This window comes from Taudactylus pleione, unplaced genomic scaffold (assembly GCF_031769625.1).
Source record: "Taudactylus pleione unplaced genomic scaffold, aTauple2 ptg000361l, whole genome shotgun sequence".
Taxonomy (NCBI): domain Eukaryota; kingdom Metazoa; phylum Chordata; class Amphibia; order Anura; family Myobatrachidae; genus Taudactylus; species Taudactylus pleione.
This window is the reverse complement of record NW_028284762.1, coordinates 1,060,694-1,086,243: the sequence shown is the minus strand read 5'-3', so window position 1 is coordinate 1,086,243 and position 25,550 is coordinate 1,060,694.

Below are 25,550 nucleotides of genomic sequence, written 5' to 3'. Positions count from 1 at the left end.
ACCACACAGCAGGACGAACTGTCTGTTGCATGAACTTTACCACAGCTCTGTCCATTCTGCAAATGTGAGTTTACAGATACAGTGCAGAGTGTGTAAGTTTGTGTTACTAAAACGTCACTCCAATTGGTATGTTTACGAAAGTGCGGGTTTTTAGATGTGGAGATGTTGCCCATAGCAACCAATCAGATTCTAGCTATTATCTTCTAGATGGTGCTAGATAAATGATAAGGGCAACATTTCCACTTCTAAAAACTCTCACTTTCTTAAATATATCCCAAAATTTTGGACCAGCTGTTGTCTAATATTAAGAAGACAGGTGACCGGGTTGTACTATTCAACCAGTTCTCCATGATTTATGTTTTAGCAATTTTTCTGACAGCATAGATATGTCAGACTGGATGGGAAGACCCAAATATCACATATCAGATATCCAAATATCAGACAGGATACATCTTCTAGAGAAATTCAATTCTGACATGGATATATTCATATTTCTCCTTCATCCACTAGGGGGACACTGGAGTCTCAGTACAGTGGGGTATAGATGTGGGATAACCGGGAGCTGGCTTTTTAATAAATTTGAATAGTAGCTAGCTCCTCCCCCTCTATACCCCCCTACAGGTCAGTCTAAATTTTGTGCCATGGGAGCTGGTCACATACAAGAGCTCTCTGCTAAAAATCAATGGATCCTCGATCAGCATGAGGATCAGACAGGCAGCTCACTGCCACTGCCTGTCTGCTTCGTTGGAGTTGCCGAGAGACCTCATCGCCGCTGCTTGCAGTGCGCGCTGGGGTCTTCAGCTAAAGAGACCACTGTCTCTGGGGGGTAGCCAGATGTGCTGCGTACGGCGTTTGTCGTGCTCCCCCATTAGCAAGCCCGCCGCCGGCAGCATTTGGCAGCAGAAAGGTTAGTGACTCCTGGCACTCTGAGTAGTATGGTGACCAGGAGAAAATGACAGGCGGACATTAAAAAAGCAGCAGCACGAATGGAGGGACGGAGCCTAACACAGTTCTGCTCCTGCCTCCCAGCAGCCCCAGAGCGTTCACATGGAGCCTGGTGGCCATTTTACAAACACAGGCTGCTGACTCATGCAGAGAACAGACATGTCTGCCCAGATTGTGCCTGCACAGTGGGGATAGACTTGTGAAGATAAGGTTGGACTGTGTTTACACAGTGGTTACAGCATTATATTGTGTTAATAGCACAGGTCTGTGAAGCAGAGCTGGTTGGGCGGGGTTGATAGCATAATCTCACTCTGCCCCTATCTCTTCAAACAGTCTCTCTGCATGTGTGTTTGTCTGTATCAATTTTATCTGTGTGTCTGTGTACAGTGAATTGGTAGAATGACTTTCAAGTGGTCTAAGGCTGCACAAAAAACTTTCTCTTGTAAGCATTGTGCAGAGAAGTTTACACAGGGACTGTCATCCAGTTCCTTGTTGTGTGAGAAGTGTGCTTCAGAAACACAGACTGCAGCATCCCCACAAAATTCATGGACTGATCAAATTACATCAGTCATGTCTCAAATGTCTGCAGAGCTAGAAGCTTCTCGCAGGGAGAGAGAGGTTGAAAGATCTCAGAGGTCTGCCTTCTCAGCCAGACTGGGCGCGGTCTTTAGCCAGGTCTGTAAAAGGGCTCACAAGGGTTATGTCAGCCCAGGTTCCTCCTGTGGCATCGTCCTCTAGTGTCCCTGCTAGGAGACTAATACCGAATCCCCTTATGTGGGATAATCCGGAAGAGGACGACATGCCTGATACAGAGGAAGGGGAGGTACAGGACCCTATAGAGCGGAGCCTGTATCTCAGGGTGTAGAGGCGCTGATTGCAGCGATATGCCAGGTGTTACATGTTGAGGATAGGGATCCTGTAGAGGTTAGGCAGTCTATCTTTAATAAAAAGCAAAGACTGGCAGCCTCCTTTCCAGTGTCTGAGGAATTGGACGAGATCCTTACCTCAGCGTGGAAGCACCCTGATAAAGGGTTTCAGGTTTCAAGGAAGCTTTTATCGTACTATCCCTTTCATGCAGAAAGCAGGCATTTATGCGAAACACCTCCTTCAGTGGACCCTTCAGTGTCACGTCTGTCAAAAAGGACATTGCTCCCTGTTCCAGGGGCAGTGTCTTTAAGGGAGCCTTCTGACAGGAAGTTAGAAACTACCTTGAAGTCAATGTACACTGTAGCATTGCAGAGTCTGCTGCTTTTCTTGGAGAGGCTTCTAAGGATATTTGTAGTCTCCTCTAGATCCTCGGCCTTGGCTGTCTCAGCCCGCAGAGTCCTGTGGCTGCGACAATGGCAGGCGGATGCGGAATCCAAGAGAGCCGTGGAAGCACTTCCATTCACAGGAGAAGCTCTTTTTGGAACGAAACTGGATAAGTGGATATCTCAAGCCACAGGTGGTAAGCCCGCTTTCTCCCGGTGTCCCAGAGGCAGGGGTGGAGCCACTGCATTTTCCTCCCAGCAGAATAAGGCTTCAGTTAAGCCTCCAGCATGACGCGCTCCCTTCTCTCCTGGGGGGACCCCAGGGTGGGAGCTCATCTTTGCAACTTCAAGGAAGTTTGGATCAAGTCTTGCCAGGACGCATGGGTCCGGGACATCATTATTCAGGGGTTGAAGCTGGATTTTCAGATCCAACCTCGTTTTTTTGTACACAGTGGAGCAGAAGGTATTTCTTCCGCAGGATAAAGTCACCTCCATCCAACACATAGTGAGATTGATACTGCGTCATCGAAGGGTGTCAGTGCACCTGTGTATTCGCCTTCTGGGAAAGATGGTTGTGTCATTCGAGTCCATCCAATACGGGAGGTTCCATGCCCGTCCATTCCAACTGGACCTCCTCTCTGTGGTCAGAGTCCCACCAATTCCTTCACCAGCGAGTTCAACTGTCACCCAGGACTCGGACATCTCTCACCTATTGGCAGGCAAGAGGTTTGCACTGTGGGAATGGATTCTCCTCACCAAAGACGCCAGTCTGAGGATGGGGGGCAGTGACTCAGGGAAGACACTTTCAGGGCCACTGGACTCGGCTGGAGGCAGTACTGCCCATAAACATTCTGGAGCTAAGGTTCGTGTTCTATGCTCTTCAGGTGGCACATCCTCTGTTGAGGGGCCAGGCCATCAGAGTGCAATCCGACAACGCCACGGCTGTGGCGTACATCAACAAACAGGGCGGTACCAAGAGTCAATCCGCCATGAGGGAGGTAAGCCGCATTCTTCTCTGGGCAAAGGAATATGCGGTAGCAATATCAGCAATGTTCATACCAGGGGTAGAAAATTCGGAGGCCGATTACCTCAGTCAACAGGACATTCATCTGGGAGAGTAGATGCTCAATCCGCAGGTCTTCCAACAACTGATTCAGCGTTGGGGTCTCCCTCAGGTAGATCTTATGGCGCCGAGACTGAACCATCAACTGCCATGTTACTGCTCCAGGACAAGAGATCCACAGGCAGTGGTGGTGGATGCTCTAGCAGCTTCTTGGCGTTTTCAGTTTGTCTACCTGTTTCCATCACTCCCACTCCTTCCTCGTCTGCTGCAAAGAATAAAACGAGAAGGGGTAAAGGTTCTGTTGGTGGCTCTAGATGTGCTATTCCAACCTACGTCTTCTACTGATAGACGACCCGTCGCCTCTTCCTCTGCAAGAAGATCTACTGCAACAGGGTCCGTTTATTTATCAGGACTTAAAGCGGTTTTGTTTGACGGCGTGGCAGCTGAAAGGGCTATCTTAAGATTCTTACTATGTAAAGGGCTAGAAAGGAAGTTGCCTCTAAGCACTATCATTGCATATGGAAGGCATATGTCGTTTGGTGTGAACGCAAGGGTGCGCCACCGACAGAATTCAACTTAGCCAGGCTTCTTCTTTTTCTACATGCTGGTTTAGCAGCAGGTCTTCGTCTGGGATCTTTAAGAGTTCAAGTATTGGCTTTGTTGATTTTCTTTCAAAAGCGACTAGCATTATTACCGGATGTTCAGACTTTTCTACAAGGGGTTGTCAGATTACAACCTCCGTTTGTACCTCATACGGCCCCATGGGATTTGGATTTGGTCCTCTCTTTTCTCCAATCTTCGCTATTTGAACCTTTAGAGACAGTGGAATTAAATTTTTTATCATGGAAAGTGGTTCTCCTGTTGGCGCTCGCCTCTGCTAGGGGTGCTTTCTTGTCGTCCGCCTTACCTAATTTTTCATGAGGATAGGGCTGAGCTACGTAAGTTATCCTTTTTGCCTAAGGTAGTGTCGGCGTGTCACATCAACTAACCGATCGTAGTTCCGGTGTTTAAAGAGGATTCTACTGCTTCCAGATCCCTAGATGTTGTCCGGGCTTTTCGGATTTATGTTGATAGGACAGCATCCCTCCGGAAGTCGGATACGCTGTTTGTTCGATATGATATGGCGCGGCGAGGCTGGCCGGCTTCTAAGGCTTCTATTTCTAGATGGATTCGTCTGACAATCAGACAAGCCTATCTGGCTGTATCAAAGCAACCACCTACTTCAATCACAGTGCATTCTATGCGCTCGGTGGGTCCTTCATGGGCGGCTGCCCGTGGGGTTTCCCTGACCCAGCTTTGTCAAGCGGCCACTTGGTCAGGCCGGCATACTTTTACAAAGTTTTACCGTTTTGACATCGATGCGGCTTCTGCTTCACAGTATGGCCGTGCTGTTTTGCAGGGTTCTCAGCGCTCTCCCGCCCTGGATGTGTGCTCTGGGACATCCCCACTGTACTGAGACTCCAGTGTCCCCTAGTGGATGAAGGAGAAAACAGGATTTTGGTACTTACCGTTAAATCCCTTTCTCCGATTCCACAGGGGACAGTGGACGCCCACCCGGCGCTGTTCCACCTGCATTTGTTATTGTTCTGCCAGGTTTGTACAGTCAGTTTTTTCTTCAACATCTGCTTGATTTGTTTGCTTATTTGCTTGTTGTTTATGTATGTTCTAGCTTCTCTTCTCCTCTTATTATATTTCCAGCTCTCCTCGAGAACAATTTAATTAGATTGACCTGTAGGGGGGTATAGAGGGGGAGGAGCTAGCTACTATTCAAATTTATTAAAGTGCCAGCTCCCGGTTATCCCACATCTATACCCCACTGTACTAAGGCTCCAGTGTCCCTTGTGGAATCGGAGAAAGGGATTTAACGGTAAGTACCAAAATCCTGTTTTCTTCTGTATACTAAAGCAAAAGGACTTGGGGCTCGATCCAATTAGGTTAGAGTTTGCAAATTCGAGTTTGTTTCATGAAACTTGCACACGAGAAATGCAAGATACAATTATAAATGCCAATTTGCGCTACTCGCCGCAAGTTTGTGCGAATTTTGTACAAAAAGCGAACTGGGTGAAGAGCATGAAAAAGTGGGAAAACCATCCTGGACCCCCAACTTGAGATAGCAGAGTCATGACCATATAGAAGGCTGTTAGTGACAACTGAGAATGCAGGACCATATAAAGGGCTGTTAGTGACAACTGAGATGGTATGCGTTCAGCATCCTGGTGGTTAGGATGCTGCCTCTACTATTACCGGCGACGAAATCCCAATGCCTTTTAGAAGCCATACGCCCGCATCCCGACCGCCCGGTTACTGAAGTTAAGTATCAGGGGGGTTAAGCATTAGGGGGAGGGTTAGACACTAAGGGGGGGATGGTTTGGCACCTGGGAAGGGTAGTTTAAGGTTAGGCACCAAAGAAGGAGGGTTAGGGTAGGGAGAGGGTTAGCACACCGACCAACAAGTGTCGGTATGCTAGCCCTTTCGGGATGAGATAGCAGGACCAAATAGAAGACTGGTAGTGACAACTGAGATAGCAGGATCATATAGAGGGCTGTTAGTGACAACTGAGATAGCAGGACCATACAGAGGTCTGTTAGTGACAACTGAGATAGCAGAACCATATAGAAGGCTGTTAGTGACAACTGAGATTGAGGTGAGGAGTTTGGCCATTCACATCAGTCCCTGCCCCAGTGGAGCTTACACTCTATATTCCCTATAACATGCGCATACAAACACACTAGGGTTAATTTGTGTTGGGAGCCAATTAACCTACCAGTATATTTTTGGAGTGTGGGAGGAAACCAGAGCACCCAGAGGAAACCCACGCAAGCACAGGGAGAATATACAAACTCTGCACAGGTAGGGCCATGGTGGGAATCGAACCCATGACCTCAGTGCTGTGAGGCAGTAACGCTAACCATTACACCGTCTGTGCTGCAATATAGAAGTCTGTTAGTGACAACTGAGATAGCAGGACCATATAGAAGGCTGTTAGTGACAACTGAGATAGCAGGACCATATAGAGGGCTGTTCGTGACAACTGAGATAGCAGGACCATATAGAAGGTTGTTAGTGACAACTGAGATAGCAGGACCATATAGAGGGCTTGTACAGTGATATTGCAGTGTTTTCACCTTTGGTGAAAAGGTGGGTTTTCAGTGCACTTGTGAAGCTCTGCTGGGTCGGGGAGAGCCTAATCGATCGAGGGAGCTCATTTCAGTGAAGGGGGCTGCACGTGTAAAATCTTGGATTACAAGTGTGAGATGAAGTAACCAGGGTACAGGAGATGCAACAGTCATTTGTAGACTGGAGTGGGCGGGAGGGAGTATGTAAGGAGATGATGTTGGAGATGTAGGGAGCAGTAGAGTTAGAGAGGGCCTTGTATGTGAAGGTGAGGAGTTTGAAGAGGATTCTGTAGGGGAATGGGAGCCAGTGCAGGTTTTGGCAGAGGGGAGCAGCAGAAGTGGAACGGCGGGAGAGGAAGATAAGTCTAGCCTCAGCATTGAGAACAGATTGGAGGGAGAAAGATGGCAACGTGGGAGGCCAGTGAGGAGAAGTTTGCAGTAGTCAAGACGAGAAATGATTAGTGAATGAATAATTAGTTTAGTAGCATTCTGGGAGAAGAAAGGCCTAATGCGAGCGATGTTGCATAGCTGGAACCGACAGGATTGAGCCATAGATTGAATGTGGGGGGTGGAGTCAAGGGTGACACAGAAGCAGTGAAGTTGTAGGACAGGGGAGATGATGGTGTTGTCAACAGTGATAGCGAGATTGATTGCAGTGGAGACTCTTAGGGGGAAAGATGATGAGTTCGGTTTTGTCCATGTTCAGCTTCAGAGAATATCTGAGAGAGGACAGAAGGGGAGAGTTCAGGAGAGGAGAGGTATAGTTGTGTGTCATCGGCATAGATGTGGTATTGGAGTCTGAAGTAACTGATGAGTTCTAGTGTAGAGGTCTACAGGGAGAAGAGCAAGGAGCCTAGGACAGAACCCTGCAGGACACAAACGAGAAGGATGGAAGGGGGGGAGGTGGTGCCAGAGGCAGGCACAGAAAAGGAGCGGTTAGTGAGGTAAGATGTGAACCAGGCATGGACGGTGTTAGAGACGTCAAAGGTCTGAATTGTGCCGAGGAGGAGAGGATGATCCATGGTGTTGAATGCTGGAGAGAGGTCCAGGAGGATAAGCAGAGAAAAGAGACCCCTGGATTTGACTGCAAGCAGTTCATTGGTGACTTTGCCCAGGGCAGTTTCAGTAGAGTGAAGTGAGCGAAAGTCAGATTGGAGAGGATCAAGGATGGAGCAGACAGAGAGATAGCTGGTGAGGCGGTGGTAGACAAACCGCTCAAGTAGTTTGGAGGCAAAAGGGAGAGGAGAAATGACGCGGTAGTTGGCGGGTGAGGCTGGATCGAGGTTGTTTTTTTAGAATAGGTGTGACAAGAGCATGTTTGAAAAGGTGAGCAAGGTGGGAGCAGGCAGAGGGAGCATAGAAGGCGAGAAGGGAGGGTGTGGAGGGGGGAGAGGACAAGTATAGGGATTGGACCCCGTCACCCATTGTGGGGCTGAAGGAGCACGAAGTGGGGTGGCCGGGAGGGGCGTATGGTTGGGGAGGTGGGGTTGGAGCAGAGAGATTGGATAATATAATGTGGCGGATTGCTTAAATTTTGGAAGAGAAGGAGGCGAAGGAGAGTGATGAACGTACCAAAGAGGCGGCGGGGATTGGAGGACTGAGAGGAGATGACATTGATTGCAATCCTTTGCCATGAAACTCATTTTGCGCCAAACTTGGGAGCAACGTTGCCCATCTCTAGGAGATGTACTGTCAGATTTCCTATCAATTCAAATACACCCTTTGACTGGCCGGGTGACTCAGTAAATTTTCCCCTACTGGCCTGTATCGACAAGGCAGCAGGGTATCGCTCAACTGCCCTGGTGAGATTTCAATAATTGCAACAATCTGTAGTTTTTCTTAATTGTTACAATATACAAAAAGGATATGTCTGCGCTGATGTTCACAAAGACAATATTAAAAATATTATTGAATATCAATTTATTTCACATATAACTAGAACTGCAGTTCCTAAAAGCATTGGATTCAGCAACTAATTTACATATACCCAGATCATATCTGTATAATTACCAATGTGGCAATAATGAAATAATTACACATGAAATTAGCTGGTTAAAACACAGACAAACAAATGTTGAATTAATATCCCACCAATTGATGGGAAAAGACAAGCAGCAATTTTTTAAATTAATAAAATAATGCTATTAATCCCAGGATATACTAAAGGGATTCCTAATTAAACTCCTGATGGAGAATGGAGCCAAATAGCCCAATAATGAAAGTTCCAATGTTATTGGATCCGCGGTGTCCGTTAAGTTCAAGGGACACAGTAAGGTACATATAATGTAAGTGATGATTATCCAAGCCGCTCACCATCAGCTGACCTAGCCCAAGATAGTCCGTCTGCTCCGGCAGAACACTGGTTTCCAATGCTGCAGACACACTGGATACTAAACTGTGGAATGTGTGCTGACCACAGTGATGTCTGGCTGTAAGCGCAATACTCACAGGGGGGCCGTCTGCTCCGGCAAGTTCCTGACTCCCGCTTGTGAGATGCAATAGGTGGTGACTGGAAACCAGCTGATTGCAGCTGAAGGGGGGTCCGTCTGCTCCGGCAGGCTCCTGACTCCCGCTAGTGAGAAGCACTGGGTGGTAATAGGTGATAACGGCTGAAAGGGGGTCCGTCTGCTCCGGGCGGCTCCTGACTCCCGCTGATAGATTTGCAGTGGGTGGTGACTGCTAACAGCTGAAAGCGGCTGAAAAAAGATATTGATGCGGTCTCCAAATGCAAACAGGAACAGGTGCATTCCTATCTTTGATCCCTATTAATTAATAAATAGACCTGCATATAAGAGATAACCGTGTAACAGCCACTAAAAGGCAAATCAAATGTCATATCTTGACAAGTTTTGAACAGCTTGCTTTCTATGCAGACATTATTGCTGATGTGGTACATCATTATCTTTACAGACTTCAATGGTAGGGAAGGCTAAAGCAACAATGTTAGTTATAGCAATGCAAGGCGGAGCATGTAATAGTAGATGGACCAAACACATGCCATCAAACTCTTCCACATGCCTCTCATATGCCATCCGACTCCTCCACATGCTCCTAGTATGCCATCCGACTCCTCCACATGCTCCTAGTATGCCATCCGACTCCTCCACATGCATTTATATGCTATCAGACTCATGCACAAGCCCCATATATGCCATCAAATTCCTCCACATGCCCTTATATGCTGTCAGACTCCTCCATGTGCCGTTATATGCTGTCAGGCTCCTTCATGTGTCGTTATATGCTGTTAGACTGCTCCACATGCCATTATATGATGTCAGACTCATCCATTTGCCCTTATATGCTGTCAGACTCCTCCATGTGCCCTTATATGCTGTCAGACTCCTCCATGAGCCGTTATATGCTGTCAGACTCCTCCATGTGCCCTTATATGCTGTCAGACTCCTCCATATGCCGTTATATGCTGTCAGACTCCTCCATATGCCGTTATATGCTGTCAAGACTGCTCCATGTGCCCTTATATGCTATCAGACTCCTCCATGTGCCCTTATATGCTGTCAGACTCCTCCATGTGCCGTTATATGCTGTCAGACTCCTCCACGTGCCATTATATGTCAGACTCCTCCATGTGCCCTTATATGCTGTCAGACTCCTCCATGTGCCGTTATATGCTGTCAGACTCCTCCATGTGCCGTTATATGCTGTCAGACTCCTCCATGTGCCGTTATATGCTGTCAGACTGTTCCGCTTGCCATTATATGATGTCAGACTCCTCCACATGGCATCATATGCTGTCAGACTCCTCCACGTGCCCTTATACAGTATGCTGTCAGACTCCTCGATGTGCCCTTTTATGCTGTCAGACTCATGCACAAGCTCCCTATATGCTGTCAGACTGCTCCATGTGCCGTTATATGCTGACATTCTCCTCCACGTGCCTTTATATGCCATCCGACTCCTCCATGTGCCCTTATATGCCATCCGACTCCTCCAAGTGCCCTTATATGCCATCAGACTCATCCATTTGCCCTTATATGCCATCATACTCCTCCATCTGCCCTTATATGCTGTCAGACTCCTCCACCATGTGCCCTTATATGCTGTCAGACTCCTCCACCATGTGCCCTTATATACTGTCAGACTCCACCATGTGCCCTTGTATGCCATCATACTCCTCCATGTGCCCTTGTATGCCATCATACTCCTCCATGTGCCCTTGTATGCCATCAGGCCCCATCACATACCACCAAACACACCATTCAGTTCCATTGGTATGGTAGGCCTGGCACTGCCGGTCCGCCATCCTGAGGAGCCACCTCTGCTTTATATGAGTAATGCCCCATATAGAGTTTCCCTGTATATGCGACAGCCCTTTGCAGTGCTGGACCTCCATTATCTTTGCGTCCTGTAGCAGCCGCTCCTCTGCAGGCCCAGAAGTTCTTCACCAACCACCACTGTATGTAATTAAAATAAAAGGCAGAGAAGAAAAATAAACAGTACTTTCTCTGCAGATAAAATAAATAGTACTTTCTCTGCAGATAGACTTAGATATTTTGGGAACTCTGGAGCTCATTCAGACCCGCTCTCTAGACGTGTTTGCTCACACCCTGCATATGCAAATCCAGCACACGCCCAGCAAGGCAGGCGATCGCAAGGCATTAGCACGCCCACTATGTCTTGGCGTGCAATCACTTAGGGCCTGATTCAGAGCTGCTCGTAAGCGGCCGCTCGTTCATTCCGAGCAATGTTCGCACATCTGCGCATGCGTACGGTTTGTAATACGCATGCGTGAACCAGTCAGTGCGAATGCCTGCTATTTTGAGTGACAGGATAAGGCGTATGTGGGTGGTAACAGGGGAAGGTGTTTGAAAACGGGGAGTGGAATTCAGAACGCAGGGGTGCTTAAAGGTCAAAACGGGCGTTTTAAGGGTGTGCATAATTAATACAGCAGCGTCATCGATCACGTCACCTGGTGGTTTTATAGTCAGAACTGCTCGCAATATAGTGGTAGGAAAAACCAACCACAAGAATAGCGAGCAGTTCATACGCTGTTCGATGTACTCGATTAATCAAATAAATAACGGACATGACGTATGGTGCGAGCGGCAAGGGGGTGTATTTTTCAAAATTTCGACCGCAAGTTTTGCTCGCTCGTTAGACATAGAGGCGTGAACAGACCGCAAAGAGCGAACGGTTCATTGGAATAGCCACCCCTTTTTTTTGAACGAATGACCGCAAATAGCGAGCGGCTCTGAATGAGGTCCTTAGTGTATGCAGATGCCCACCAGCCATTCATAAGACGCCCACTTGCGCACGTCATCTCCTGGAAGTGCATGAAAACATTGGTACATCGAGCACCATCGGATGCGATCGCAGCGCTTGAGGTTGACTATACCCTGCCGCAAGCACTGCGATCACTTCAGTGTGAAATCCCACCAGGTGACGTGTACTATGACGCTGCCTTTTAATCATGTACGCCACTGAAACGGCGTTGAGACACTCAGGCACGCCTGCGTTCGCACCTCCACTCCCCCTTTTCTAGTGGACTGCCCCTGTCACCACCCACAAACGGCTTCTCCTGTCACTCATTCAGATGGCTTGTCTATGCTGGGCGAGCGAACGCTTCCCAATCTTTTGCATTGGTTCCGTGCACGCGCATTTGGATGCATACGCATGCGCAGATTGCAAATATCGTCCAGCTACGAGCGTTCACATCTTAGCGAGAGGGTCTGAATGAGCTCCTCTGTTCTGAATCGTTTAATATAGATATGCACATGGCGAGCAGCGTTAAGGATTTATGATATAGAAGATAACCGTCCGCTTATAAGCGATTGCAGCCAGAATTCAGCTGCTCCCGGCAGGAGGATAGGGTGACGTGAGATAAGGTGCAGGAACCTTTTTAGATGCAAATGAAAACACACAATGATGTCACTGAGATTTATGTGCAGGACAACAATTGTGAAGTATGTTAATATAAATATATACCAGAGTGTTAGCACTTTGGTTTATCTTCTCCCACTGTCTCAGACTTAATTAAATATCGATTGAGGAAATGCAGCAATTTGTATGCGAGCCATTGACTATACAGGGAAGGAATTTACGAGGTGACATTACACGATCGCTAATAAACAGGGAGCCGTTTGGTGGTTAAGGAGACATTAACCTAATGCCCAGCTAATACTGAGCCAGTGATAAATGCGGCTCTCACACGACGTCTCTCCCTATTTATATAATGCTTCCAACTTACACATATTATTATTGTTGTTGTTGTTTATAATGTGCCACAAAGTGATAAAACAGACAGTGGGGAAATAGAGCGTCTATATAATAATTCTCAGGGCTGATCTGGTGTCTCTGTATATTATAACGTAGGGAAGGTGTGTCTCTGTATATTATAACACTAGCTGAAGTACCCGGCGTTGCCTGGGTTTAAATCTTCAAGTTATTAAGTTTTATTATGTGATGTCGTCCAAATCCATCCAGTGGAAGCCCCAGAACAGGCTCCCCGGGTCACAGTTCTGCCCAGCGCACTCCGCTGTTAGGTCCGACCGGGACCTGAACCACTCCATTAGGTACCCCAGGCCAATTGCCACTCCTCTGTGATGTTTTCATCCAAATCCATCCAGTGGAAGGCCCAGAACTGTCACAAGCCGCCGCACTGCGAACGCAGGGCAAGGCGAAAGCCGGGTGATCGTTTGCTGAACTCCTCCCTATCAGTTGTCCATTATCCCTGGTCTGTTCTGGATTGGCTCCTGTGGCTATTTCCTGCTGGTGCGAAAGGCTGCTCCGATGCCAGTGATAGTGTTGTATCGTGTTTCCGATTCTGGCTTAGTCTCCTGTTTGTTCAGTCGAGTACCCAGTCCTCCTGTCAGCTTTGCTTATCCTGCTGTTTGTGTCATCCAGGCGACATGGTCCGCATACCAACTTCTTGCCATTTGTGTCATCCAGGCGGCATGGATCGCACTCCTGTGTCTAGAGTGCGCAATCTAGTGTGCAGCTGCTTGTGTCAACTCAGCGGCACAGGCCGCACTGCAGCGTTCTAAGTACGCAACTCAGTGTACTGTTGCTTGTGTCAACCCGGCGGCACAGGCTGCACTCCAGCATCCAGAGTACGCAACCCAGCCTACAGCCGCTTGTGTCAACCCAGCGGCACAAGTCGTACTCCTGCGCCCAAAGTATGCAATCCAGCGTACTGCTGCTTGTGTCCACCCAGCGCACAAGACGCACTCCCGTGTCTTTAGTATGCAATCTTGTGTACGACTGCTTGTGTCAACCCAGCGGCACAAGTCACACCTCAGATACTACCAGCCAAAACCTACCAGCCCACAAAGCTGCTTCACGGCCCAAAGGCTGCATCTTGTTCTTCGGCCCACAGGCCACTACTAGCCAAGGCTTACCAGCCCACAAGGCTGCTACGTGGCCCAAAGGCTGCATCTTGTTTTTCGGCCCACAGACCGCTACCAGCCTAGACCTACCAGCCCACAAGGCTGCCTCATGGTCCAAGGGCCGCAAATTGTTCTTCGGCCCACAGGCCACTACTAGCCAAGGCTTACCAGCCCTCAAGGCTGCTACACGGCCCAAAGGCCGCATCTTGTTAATCGGCCCACAAGCCACTGCTAGTCAAGGCTTACCAGCCCACAAGGCTGCTACATGGCCCAAAGGCCGCATCTTGTTCTTCGGCCCACAGGTCGCTATCAGCCGGGACCTACCTGCCCTCAAGGCTTCTCCATGGCCCAAAGGCCACATTGTGTTCTCTGGCCCACTGGCCACGACTAGTCAGGATTTACCAGCCCTCAAGGCTGCTACACGGCCTCAGCTACCCAAGTTATCCAGCCCTCAAGGCTGTTGCTGGACTGATTAGTCGAGGTACCTCTATCCATAACATTATCACCGGCCCAAAATAAGCAAACTTTTATGTGTATTACGATAGAGGTATTCATCCTCCTTTTGTCATGGAATCCGTTCACAATCCTGCACAGATTCTGGCAGCCCAGATTCAGGTGCTCACCCAAAAGGTGCAAGAACTTTCCCTCCGAGTTGAGGAGACTCAGGCTGTACCCGCTCGTTCCACAGTTACGGAGCCTAAGTTGAATATGCCCGACTGATTTTCAGGGAATCGCAAGGTCTTCCTTAACTTCAACGAGAGTTGTAAACTCTATTTTAAGATCCGACCCATATCCTCGGGCTCGGAGGTCCAACGAGACGGGATTGTAATTTCTCTCTTACAAGGGGAGACCCCCAAACCTGGGCTTTTGGCCTTCCTTCCACCTCTGCTACGCTGCTGACTGTGGACTCCTCCTTCATAGCTCTTGGTCTGCTTTATGATGACACGGACAAAGCAGCCGTGGCTGAGGCTAGCCTTTGGTCTTTGAAGCAGGAGACCAGGGCTGCTGAGGACTATTATACGGAGTTCCTTAAATGGGCCGTCGATTCTGGGTGGAATGACTCAGCTCTCCTTGAGTCAGTATACACCTACATCGGCATAAGAAAAACCTTTTGTGGAACACTAATACCTGATCCCAGGTGAGTTCATTCCCAGAAGGGAACATGCAGTGGCTTATGACTGATTGATAGGCGATGAGAACATTATATAACGATACCTTTATGTGTATGTATCTCACTTCGTTGAGGTGAGTTGCCTTGATGAAATAACCATCAGTTGTTGTAGAACATGCACTCACTGAGACATAATTCTTATTATATTCTTTCCCTGTTTGAGGATACCATATCTTCAAATTGACGGAAGGGGGACATACATACCTTGATTTGTGGACAGCGCTACTTTCGGACCGCCCATATTTTTGTTTATGTCCACTCCTACTCCTTATAAACCTTGGACTCATATAGCGATGGATTTCGTGGTGGATCTTCCATCATCTTCTCGCTGCTCGGTTATCTGGACCATTGTGAACCGATTCTTGAAGATGGTGCATTTTGTTCCCCTCAACAAATTGCCTTCAGCTAAAGAATTGGCAGTACTCTTTATTTGAACATGTTTTTAGACTTCATGGGCTGCCGCCGGACATTGTCTCGGATCGTGGTACCCAGATTGTTGCTCGATTTTGGAGATGCTTTTGTGCTGATCTGGGTATCAATGTCAGTCTGTCATCAGGGTACCACCCACAGTCCAACGGACAGACGGAGCAGGCCAATCAGTCCCTAGAGTAGTTCCTCCGCTGCTTAATTTCCAAGTGTCAATACAACTGGGTTACTCTTTTGCCGTTTGCTGAATTTGCATACAACAACTGCCATTCTGCTTCTTTAGTGTCTCCTTTTTCTGCAATTTTGGGACTCATCCTAGGAGTAATTTCTTTGAGACTACATCAACTACAACTCCTTCATCTTCATCTGTTTCTAGGTTACAGTCAGTCTGGAAGAAAGTGCACCATTCTCTTCAAGCATCTGGTCGTTCCAAGGTTTGGGCTGACAAACGTCGTAGGCCCTGTAATTTCAAAGTGGGAGACTTAGTTTGGCTGTCCTCCAGAAACATTAACTTGCTCCAGAGATCACAGAAGTTGGGTCACAAGTTCAGTGGCCCTTTTAGAAATATTTCTCAAGTTAATCCTGTGGCCTTTCGACTGAAGTTACCCCGGACTCTCAGGATCAACAACACTTTCCATTGTTCTCTCCTGAAACCGGTTTTCTTTTCCTCCAGGTTTTCTCTGAGGCATTCAGTCAGACCTCCACTGGTGCTCGTTCAAGGTCGCCAGGAGTTTATTGTGAAAAAAATCCTTGACTCCAGAATTTCACAAGGTTGCCTTCAATTCCTGGTCCATTGGAAGGAGTATGGACCGGAGGAGCGCTCCTGGGTTCATGAAAGGTCTTTGCATGCTCCTACTCTGAAGAAAAGTTTTTTTCTAGAACTTTCCTGACAACCCAGGGTCTAGGGGCTTCTTAACCCATCGCCAAGGGGGGGTAGGGGGTACTGTCACAAGCCGCCGCACTGCGAACGCAGGGCGAGGCGAACGCTGGGTGATCGTTCGCTGAACTCCTTCCCATCAGTTGTCCATCATCCCTGTTCTGTTCTGGATTGGCTCCTGTGGCTATTTCCTCAGTGTACTGTTGCTTGTGTCAACCCGGCGGCACAGGCCGTACTCTAGTGTTCCGAGTATGCCACCCAGTATACTACCGCTTGTGTCACAGGCCGCACTCCAGCATACAGAGTACGCAATCCAGCGTACAGCCGCTTGTGTCAACCCAACGGCACAAGTTGCACTCCCGTGTCTTTAGTACTCAATCTCATGTACGACAGCTTGTGTCCACCTGGCGGCACAAGTCACACCTCATCGACTACCAGCCAATACCTACCAGCCCACAAGGCTGCTTCATGGCCCAAAGGCTGCATCTTGTTCTTCGGCCCACAGACCACTACTAGCCAAGGCTTACCAGCCCACAAGGTTGCTACACCCTAACCCCCTAAAACCTGGCCAGGATCCAACTAGACCACTTCGCGTTGGTTTCATCCCAATCAGTGCAGGAGTCCGAATGCATAAGCAGACAAACAAACAAATAGACCAATTAATTTTATTTATAAGATCATCCGTGTATAGAGCTGGGTAAGAGAATGCTGAGCAGTTTCTAAACCCTATATTGACTTAGGTCGGCGCTCGCTTCTTATTCAGGGAATATGAGTGAGCAAAGGGTGCTGCAAATCCCAAAAATAGACTACCCGAGGCCTAACTTTAACAATTGTAACTAAAAATTACCCATGTGTGCAATCACACATGTATCAAAAATGGGACTGCGCTCCGTAGATAGTGTAGAGATGATAACATATATGAATAACTGAGTCTGAGAAACTCTGATGAACCTAACGTGTATTGTATTTATTGGTTAATTTACAAGTACTGTCAAACACAAGATGTGTTGATTGTGAGTGAACAAACCCAGTACGGGGGGAGGGGAGATACTGTCTGGGACTGGGTATATGTGAAAAGAAGATTAACACCAAAATGAATGATCAATAGTCGATGGGCTGCTCAGTAACTGGCAAGTAGCGGTGCAGAGGAAGGGCGTCCCACACCCCACTGTACCTAACAAAAAAACAAAGTCAATTGAAGAAAGTCAAAGTTCAGAAATCTAAATCAGTCAGACCAAAATAGTGGTCTTTGAGAAGTCTGGTGATAGTTAAAATCCTGGTGAGGCCTCACCTTATGATGAACGTGGGGTAGCTCCTGGTCCTGTCCTGTTCTGCCCTAGGGGTCCTCGCTCCCTCTCTGGTGCCGCCGATGGTAGAGCCGTATTCCGGTAACTGCCACTTATGTAGTTACAGGCTTGGTCCCCACAGAGTCCGTATGCCGTATCCCATGCAGCACCGCGATCTCGCGAGAGGTCGCGGGCTGTAAGGGAAGCTGATGGCTCCGGACTGCTGTGCGCTCGACTCACCAGGAATGAGGAGACTGAGGCAGGCAGAGGGGGAGGGGCGCAGGTCACAGTGATGGCAGTGCTGATAGAAATGTGCTGTAGTTCTCTGATGCTCCTACGCGTGTCGACTCTGTTTATCAAGAGTGAAAAATCTGAGAGGGAGGAGAATATTTTTCTTAGTAAAGAGTTTATCAATGTAATTGTGTATATGTGTTACTCTAGGCCAGGGGTGGGGAAACTTTTTTTCTGCCGAGGGCCATTTTGACATATATAGCATCATTCGCGGGCCTGGTGCAGGCCACGCGCCCCCTCCATGTGATGTCACACGGGGATGGGGCCACAATCGCCAGTGATTACAGCAATGCCTGGAGCATCCTGAGGATGCTTCGGGTAGCTGTAAGGGCAGAGGTGTGACTGTCTGAAGCATCCTAAGGATGCTCCAGGCCAGGGCCGCAACTAGGGGGGGGCTGAGAGGTCATGTGCACCGGGCGCCATCCTCCAGCGGCACCGGCCACACACACTTCTCTGTGCCGGAGGTCTGCAGATAGAGACCTCCGGCAGTGGTGCGCGCCGGACAGTGGGCAGTGAAAATCGGCGGAAGATCCCGCCCTCCCTCCTCCCCTCGGAAGTTAGGGTAAGAGCTCAGGGGGGGAGGAGGGGGCGGAGAGGGAGTGAGAGGGGCGGCAGTGCTGCACAGGGCGCACTGCCGTCTAGCTACGACGCTGCTCCAGGCAACACTGCTGCATAGATTCTGGCTGCAGGGTGCCATTATAGGCACCCTACTAGCCAGATGAGGCTAGCAGAATAAAGCTCCAAGGGCCAGACCAAATGACTCCGGGGGCCTTATATGGCCCCTGGGCCTGAGGTTCCCCATCCCTGCTCTAGGCACTCAATGGAATACAACAATTTACTAATATATGCAAGTACGGTATGTAAGAGGAGATAAAGAACATATACCCAGGACTTAAATTTAAATCACTTTAATGCAATATAACTACTAGCCATAATTAACTTGAGCTTTGGGAGTTTTTAATTATCCAGTGACATAAGCAACTGTATATATTACTTTATTGCCATGGAATTTCTCCCCCTGGCAACACAAATTTCGTTTCATTTGCAAACACATCTCTTATTTATATGGCAATAGAGAGCTGTGAGCTGCACCCCGTGCTGCATCGTCTGGTATCTGTCTACTACTGCAGGGGACGTACAAACAGCAGCCCCCACCTGCTCCTATGTAATTGTGTATTACACAGGCAGCCTGGGTTACACAATTCATATACATTTGATTGAACTAGAAAAACTGCCGTTTTCTTAATTAGTTTATAGTGATTAGAAGAAAAAAAAGTCTTAGGGCTCAATTCAGTTACTGGCGATGATATAAATCAGTTACAGTACCCCCAGCATCACAAATTTTCCAGCGCACCTCTATGGGGTGTGATTTGAAACTTGTTTTGTGTATGGAAGTGATGTACTATTCGTGTGACAGGTTTAATCAAACCAAAACTGGTTTGTGTCAAAGTGACCAAAATCCCCCAAAATTATCTCTCACACTCACTATTAGACACCAATTCTGCCACTACTACGGATTAGTTCAAGGGCTGACACCATACTTGCCTACTTTTGAAAAGCCATTTCAGGGAGATTGTGATAGAAACACCTATGAGCGCGGCGGTAAAGTGGGCGTGTACTGCTACATCTGAGAGGCGTGCCATAATACTGACTTACATCCAAATATAAACGAGTCCCAAAGCAGTTAGTAAGATCTACTTGTTGATGAAAACACACTGATACTTTGCAGAAAATGCATGTAGCCATAGGGATAATTGTGCCTCATAACATATGCAGGGAAATTATACTAATGATCACATCTGAATGTATATATCTCAGTTTTTTTTTAATATAACAGCTAATGGGAGTAAGATGCAATCAGGGAGATTGGCAGACTCTTCAGGGAGACAGGGAGATTGCTACTATTTCAGGGAGTCTCCCTGACAATGAGGGAGGGTTGGCAAGCCTGACTGACACTCTTAGGAAGTCATCAGTCACTTCCTTGATTAATCCCAACATGGATTAACAACCTCCGAGATACTGGAAACCAAATAATTCCCAGCATATATGTAGCATTATAAAATCCTAAGCCTGACACGTAAATTCACTAAGAACACAAAAACAGAATATTATTAAAAGCTATTTAGTATGACAAAAAGTTCCAATGCTTATTGAATAAAAATGGTAATAAAATCAACATGAGGGCGTGGCCACGGCGGATCTAGTGTAGGCAGCTGGTCCTGTAGGCTCCTCAGTACTATATCCTGCATATCTATCCTGCACACAGTTACCTGGACAAAACTGTTCGCCATTGAATACTTACCCTCCCGGGATACTGCTGTGCTGGTCTTGAGATCCGAGGTTGATCACGGCGCCCGGCAGGGTCGCCGAGACTTCGGGCCTTGCCACCGCCATTGCTGGTTTGTAGAGCTCCGGATGCTGCTTGGCGCTTCCGCTGCAACGCGGCTGTGCTGGCCAGGAGTAACCTCCACATCCGGACTGACCCTTCTCAACGTGGTCGGGCAATCGAGAAGACTCTGGTGAGTTCGGGTCTCTGCCTCCTGTGCCTCTTGCTGGCCTGGTGCTTGACTAGGCCTCCCGGTCACGTGACGCCGCCGGAGCTTGTGCTGGGCGCCCTTGCTGGATCCCGACAGGCTGCTGTTCCTGCTCCTGTCTATACCAGCGGTGGCATTCAGAGTGTAGTGCCCTGCTTGATCCATACTCCCTGCAACTTCTGTGAGCCCGTATCATCATCTAATATACTACACTAAATACACCTAGCTGGCTATTTCTGTGACTCAACTCTCTTGGATCTCTCTTTCAGCCTAGTCTTTATAGCATTCCTATTACAAATACCATACTTTTCAAGATATTTATTGTGCAGTGGACTGCTACTGAAAAACCGGCTATTACATTATTGTCTGGTGGTATAATGGGAAAGTCCGGACATGGTGCGCAGCTGCGGCTAAACTTGAGCGCTTTGCCCGCTCGTCAACACCACCTGTACCTCCGAGCGTTGCCCCCCAGGGACATACGGACAGCCAACTGTCGCACCCAGCACTGGAGTGGGTTCTACTACATCTTCGGAGGTGACCCTACAACAGGTGCTGGAGGCAGTCACCTCCTGCGACGCTAGACTAGCTGACAAAATCGAAAGTGTTCAGTCTGATCTATCTCTAACGGGTGCGGGAACGTGTTGGAGAGGCAGAAACCCGTATTTCTAATCTAGAGGATTCGCACACCCCACTACAATCACAAGTTGCTTCTCTAACTACACAAATGGCTACTCTGCAGAACAAAATATCTGACATCGAAGGCAGACTCCGTTGAAATAATGTGAGAATTGTGGGGCTTCCTGAGAAAGAGGAGGGTTCCGCCCCTGAGGCTTTCCTTGAAAAGTGGCTCATCGATTTCTATAGCAGAGATTCGTTCTCAGCCCAATTTGCAGTGGAGCGGGCACACCGTGTCTCTCCTAGACCTTTGCCTCCCGGTGCTCCTGCACGCACATTTATTGCTAGACTCCTACATTACCAAGATCGAGACACTATTCTCAAGTTAGCACGTATTAAAGGTCCATTGGAACGGAATGGAGTTAAAACTTCTATTTTTCCAGATTTTGCGGTGGAGGTACAAAATGACAGAGCAAGATTTATCCCTATTAAACGTCGCCTCCGTGACCTAAATCTATCATATGCAATGCTTTTCCCCTCTAAGCTACGGGTGGTGGCGGATGGGGAGACCAAGTTCTTTGCTTCCCCAAAAGAGGCGGCGTGATTATGAATAGTATATAATTTTGTGAATATATATCTATATTGTTGTTGGAATCGATGATCTCAGATATAATATGTTACTTCATTGATTGCAATATATACAATATGTAGGCACTGGATATATACGATAGTTTATGGAGTATAGCATTCAATATATAATACTTTTGCCATAAAATCACTTTATGTGCCAGTTCATATAAGTATAAGTGAATATGGTACTGTTGCTTTAATATTATTTTTATGCTGGGGAGCCCATCATGTTCTTTGGTGGTCGTTAGAATCCATTGCTCCCATTACTCTCAGCTTATTTTGGCTATTAGAGTAATTGTTTTGCTGGGTGGGTTGTGTTACTATTAGTTGTAGGGGGGGAGAGTTTAATGTTTAGGGATCCAAGTATGCCTTGGTTGGGTTGGTGTACAGGGTGGCGGGGATTCGGGAGAGATTTGTTTCCTCTTTTTTTATTTGATATTATTTTTATGTTTTGTAAAGTGATGTACTGTATTGCCATATCGACTATATATATTCGTTTTGTCAGTTTGAACAATGTCTCTAGTGGATTGCTGGGGGATATCCTGAAACTCTTTTTACTTCCCTATCTATGACTAAATAGTAAATATTGACTTGGAATGTGAGGGGTATTAATGATAGGATAAAACGTTCCTTGGTACTTAGACAGCTGCAACACTATGTATCAGAGATTACCTGGCTTACAGAAACGCACCTGGTGGGTGGGAAACTTTTATCGCTTAAGAGACCATGGGTGGGTTGGGCGTTTCATTCCCCATATATCTCCTCTTCTAGGGGAGTGTCTATTCGTATAAGTAAAACAGTCCCATTTGTCTGTAATACTGTTAAGATTGACCCTGGAGGGCGATATGTTTTCTTAGATTGTAGCATTCATTCATTTAATATATTTATTTTAGCAGTATATATTCCTCCACCCTTCTCATACAAGGTTTTGAAGCGTGCTGCTGAATTCGTAGCTTCCTCTCCTGATACCCCAATTCTGTGTCTTGGTGACTTCAACAATGTACTAAATCCTGCTATGGATAGGTGGCGTGAATCCTCTATTTGTCACGTCCCATCACGTAGAGGGCTGGCAAATTATGTGACGGATATTGGCTGGATTGACCCCTGGCGTGAGAAATATCCAAATGCACACCAATATTCCTGTTTTTCCCATTCTCACCATTCTTTTTCCAGAATCGACTTGGCCCTGGTGTCCAGAAACCTGTTGCCCTGCATTTCTGGTATAGAGTACAAGGCTAGGGGTATATCTGATCATTCCCCGCTATTCTTGCAGTTAGATATAAAAATAGATAGGGTTCAGCATTTTTGGAAGCTACATCCCTCCTGGTTATTGCAAATGGGGGCGGGGTCTGAACTGGAGGCGGCATGGCAGGGCTACTTTGCCGATAACATGGGTTCTGCTCCCATTGATATGATATGGAATGCATTCAAGGCCTTTATGCGAGGATTACTGATAAAGAGGGTGGCAGAGCTGAAACTATTCTATAGGAAAAGAGAAATTGAATTGGAAACCAAATGCCGAGATTTAGAGATGGCATATTTGGTGGATAAGCTAGAATCCTCCATGGTATCATGGTTACATACTCAAAAAGAATGGACTACTCATTTACAGGACCGGACTAGCCGTTGACTATTATTTACTTCACATTCCAGATATTTTCAAAGTGACAGGTCAGGTAGCTATCTAGCGCACTTGGTTAACTCAGACAGACCTAGTAACACTATTGCTAAATTGAGATCAGCTGATAGTTGGTAGTTGATACAACCCCTGAAATAGCGGATGTGTTCCTGGAATTTTTTAAGAATGTCTACTCGTCTGATTTAAAATGTAGCCAGGCAGAACTGCGGAATTATGTAAATGATGCCAAGCTTCCTATCCTTATTACTAATGAGGCCAGGGACATATTGGAGGCCCCTATCACTATTGGGGAGATCAACATAGCTATTAAATCATTTCCGAGTGGCAAAGCTCCCGGAATTGATGGTATTCCCCTTGAAGTTTATAAAAAACATGCATTATTTTTTGCTCCCATATTATTAGACCTTTTCAATGCTTTGTTTGAGGAAGGGATCTTTCCTGCCTCCATGTCTGAGTCGGTGATAGTGGTACTTCCGAAGCCTGGAAAAGATCCCCTATTTCCAGAGTCATATAGACCGATATCCCTGATATCTACTGACGCTAAAATTCTGGCCAAACTCCTGTCTATGCGACTTAATAGAGTTATTGCTACTATAGTTCATCCAGACCAGACAGGATTTATGCTGGGGAAATCCACTTCTGAGAATCTGAGGAGATTATTTACACATCTACAGATCTCCCATGGTGATGAATCATCTTCAGTTGTAGTGTCACTGGATGCGGCTAAAGCCTTCGATTCCATAGAATGGCAGTTCTTATGGGAAGTTATGCGAGCATTCGGGATAGGTCCACGCTTCATTAAATGGGTCCAGTTGCTATATATGGCCCCTAGTGCCCGGATCTCAATAAATGGTTATGTTTCACCCTCCTTCCATTTATCTAGGGGAACGAGACAGGGTTGTCCCTTATCTCCAGCCCTGTTTGCTTTGGCAATGGAACCGCTGGCATGTGTACTGCGATCCCATCCTGATATAGTGGGTCTTCGGGTAGACAATAGAAATGACACTGTGGCCTTATACGAAGATTAAATTTTATTGTTTTTGGCTGACTATGCTCTCTCCATGCCGGCGGTGCTCCAGGTTATTACAGCCTTCGGTATATACTCTGGACTAAAGATTAACTGGGGGAATCCCACATTCTTCCACTTAGGGGGTCCCCTCCCGCATCTCCCAGTATACCTCTTCCCCTTCAACGGGTAGACCGCTTTAAGTATTTGGGAATCTGGGTTACTAATTCTCCGCAAGATTATATTTCTCTGAATATCCAACCATTATTGGAATATCTCCGAATGAAATCTCGCACCTGGGTTAAACTTCCTTTGATACTGACTGGTAGAGTTAATTTGGTAAACATTATCGTGCAGCCTAAATTCCTATATGTATTCCAACAATCTCCTATTTATATACCACTATCCATATTTAGAAAACTAAACAGTTTGATCTCCTCTCTGGTCTGGATGAACAAGCGTCCTAGGATTCAATTGAATACTCTAACTAGATCCCGGAATTTGGGGGGACTCGCTCTCCCCCATTTTAGATTATATTATTTTGCGTCTCAGTTGGCGCATTTGAGATTATGGTTGCAGGGTGGCCCATTGAGTGACTTGATATGTGTAATGGTTTCCCAGGCTTCGCCGGGACACTCCCCCCTACAGGCACTACTTGCGGAGGGATACTCTAAGAAAGATCCTCCTATGTTTTATCAAGCAATTTACATCTGGAGGCTAATTTCAAAAATGGTCAAGTATGAAGGTGTAGACCCAGACACTTCACTATGGAAATCCAAAACATTAGATGAGTTGTCTTATTTACAAACAGATCGAGTATGGGGTTCTAAAGGGTTGATCTCTTTGGGACAATTGTATGATAATGGTATTCTTAAATCCTTTACTCAGTTGAGGGATGAATTTTGTCTACCTAGCTCTTTTACCGATATCTTCAGTTGCGACATGCGCTATCTGCCCAATTCTCAGACTCTTCACCAAATATAACAGACTGTCCTGTTAAAAAGTTATTGTTGTCCACGGGGTCCCGTAAAATGATATCTAGTGTATACTCTTATCTTATGTCTGCTCATCATTGTTCGGATCTTCCTGGTCTTCGGGAATGTTGGATGACTGATGTGGGTCCTATGAGTGACGAGTCATGGAGTCTTGCCATGGGGTCTCCGAGATGCTCTACTGCATCAATTACATTCCAACAGATACAGTTATTCATTCTGCATAGGACTTATCTCACACCTGTTAGGCTCATGAAGTTTGCTGGAAGGATAAACGATATCTGTCCTTACCTTAGTAAGTGGTACTTCCTGGCATTTGATTTGGGAGTGTTCTGTGATAAGTACATTCTGGAACAGAGTTCTACA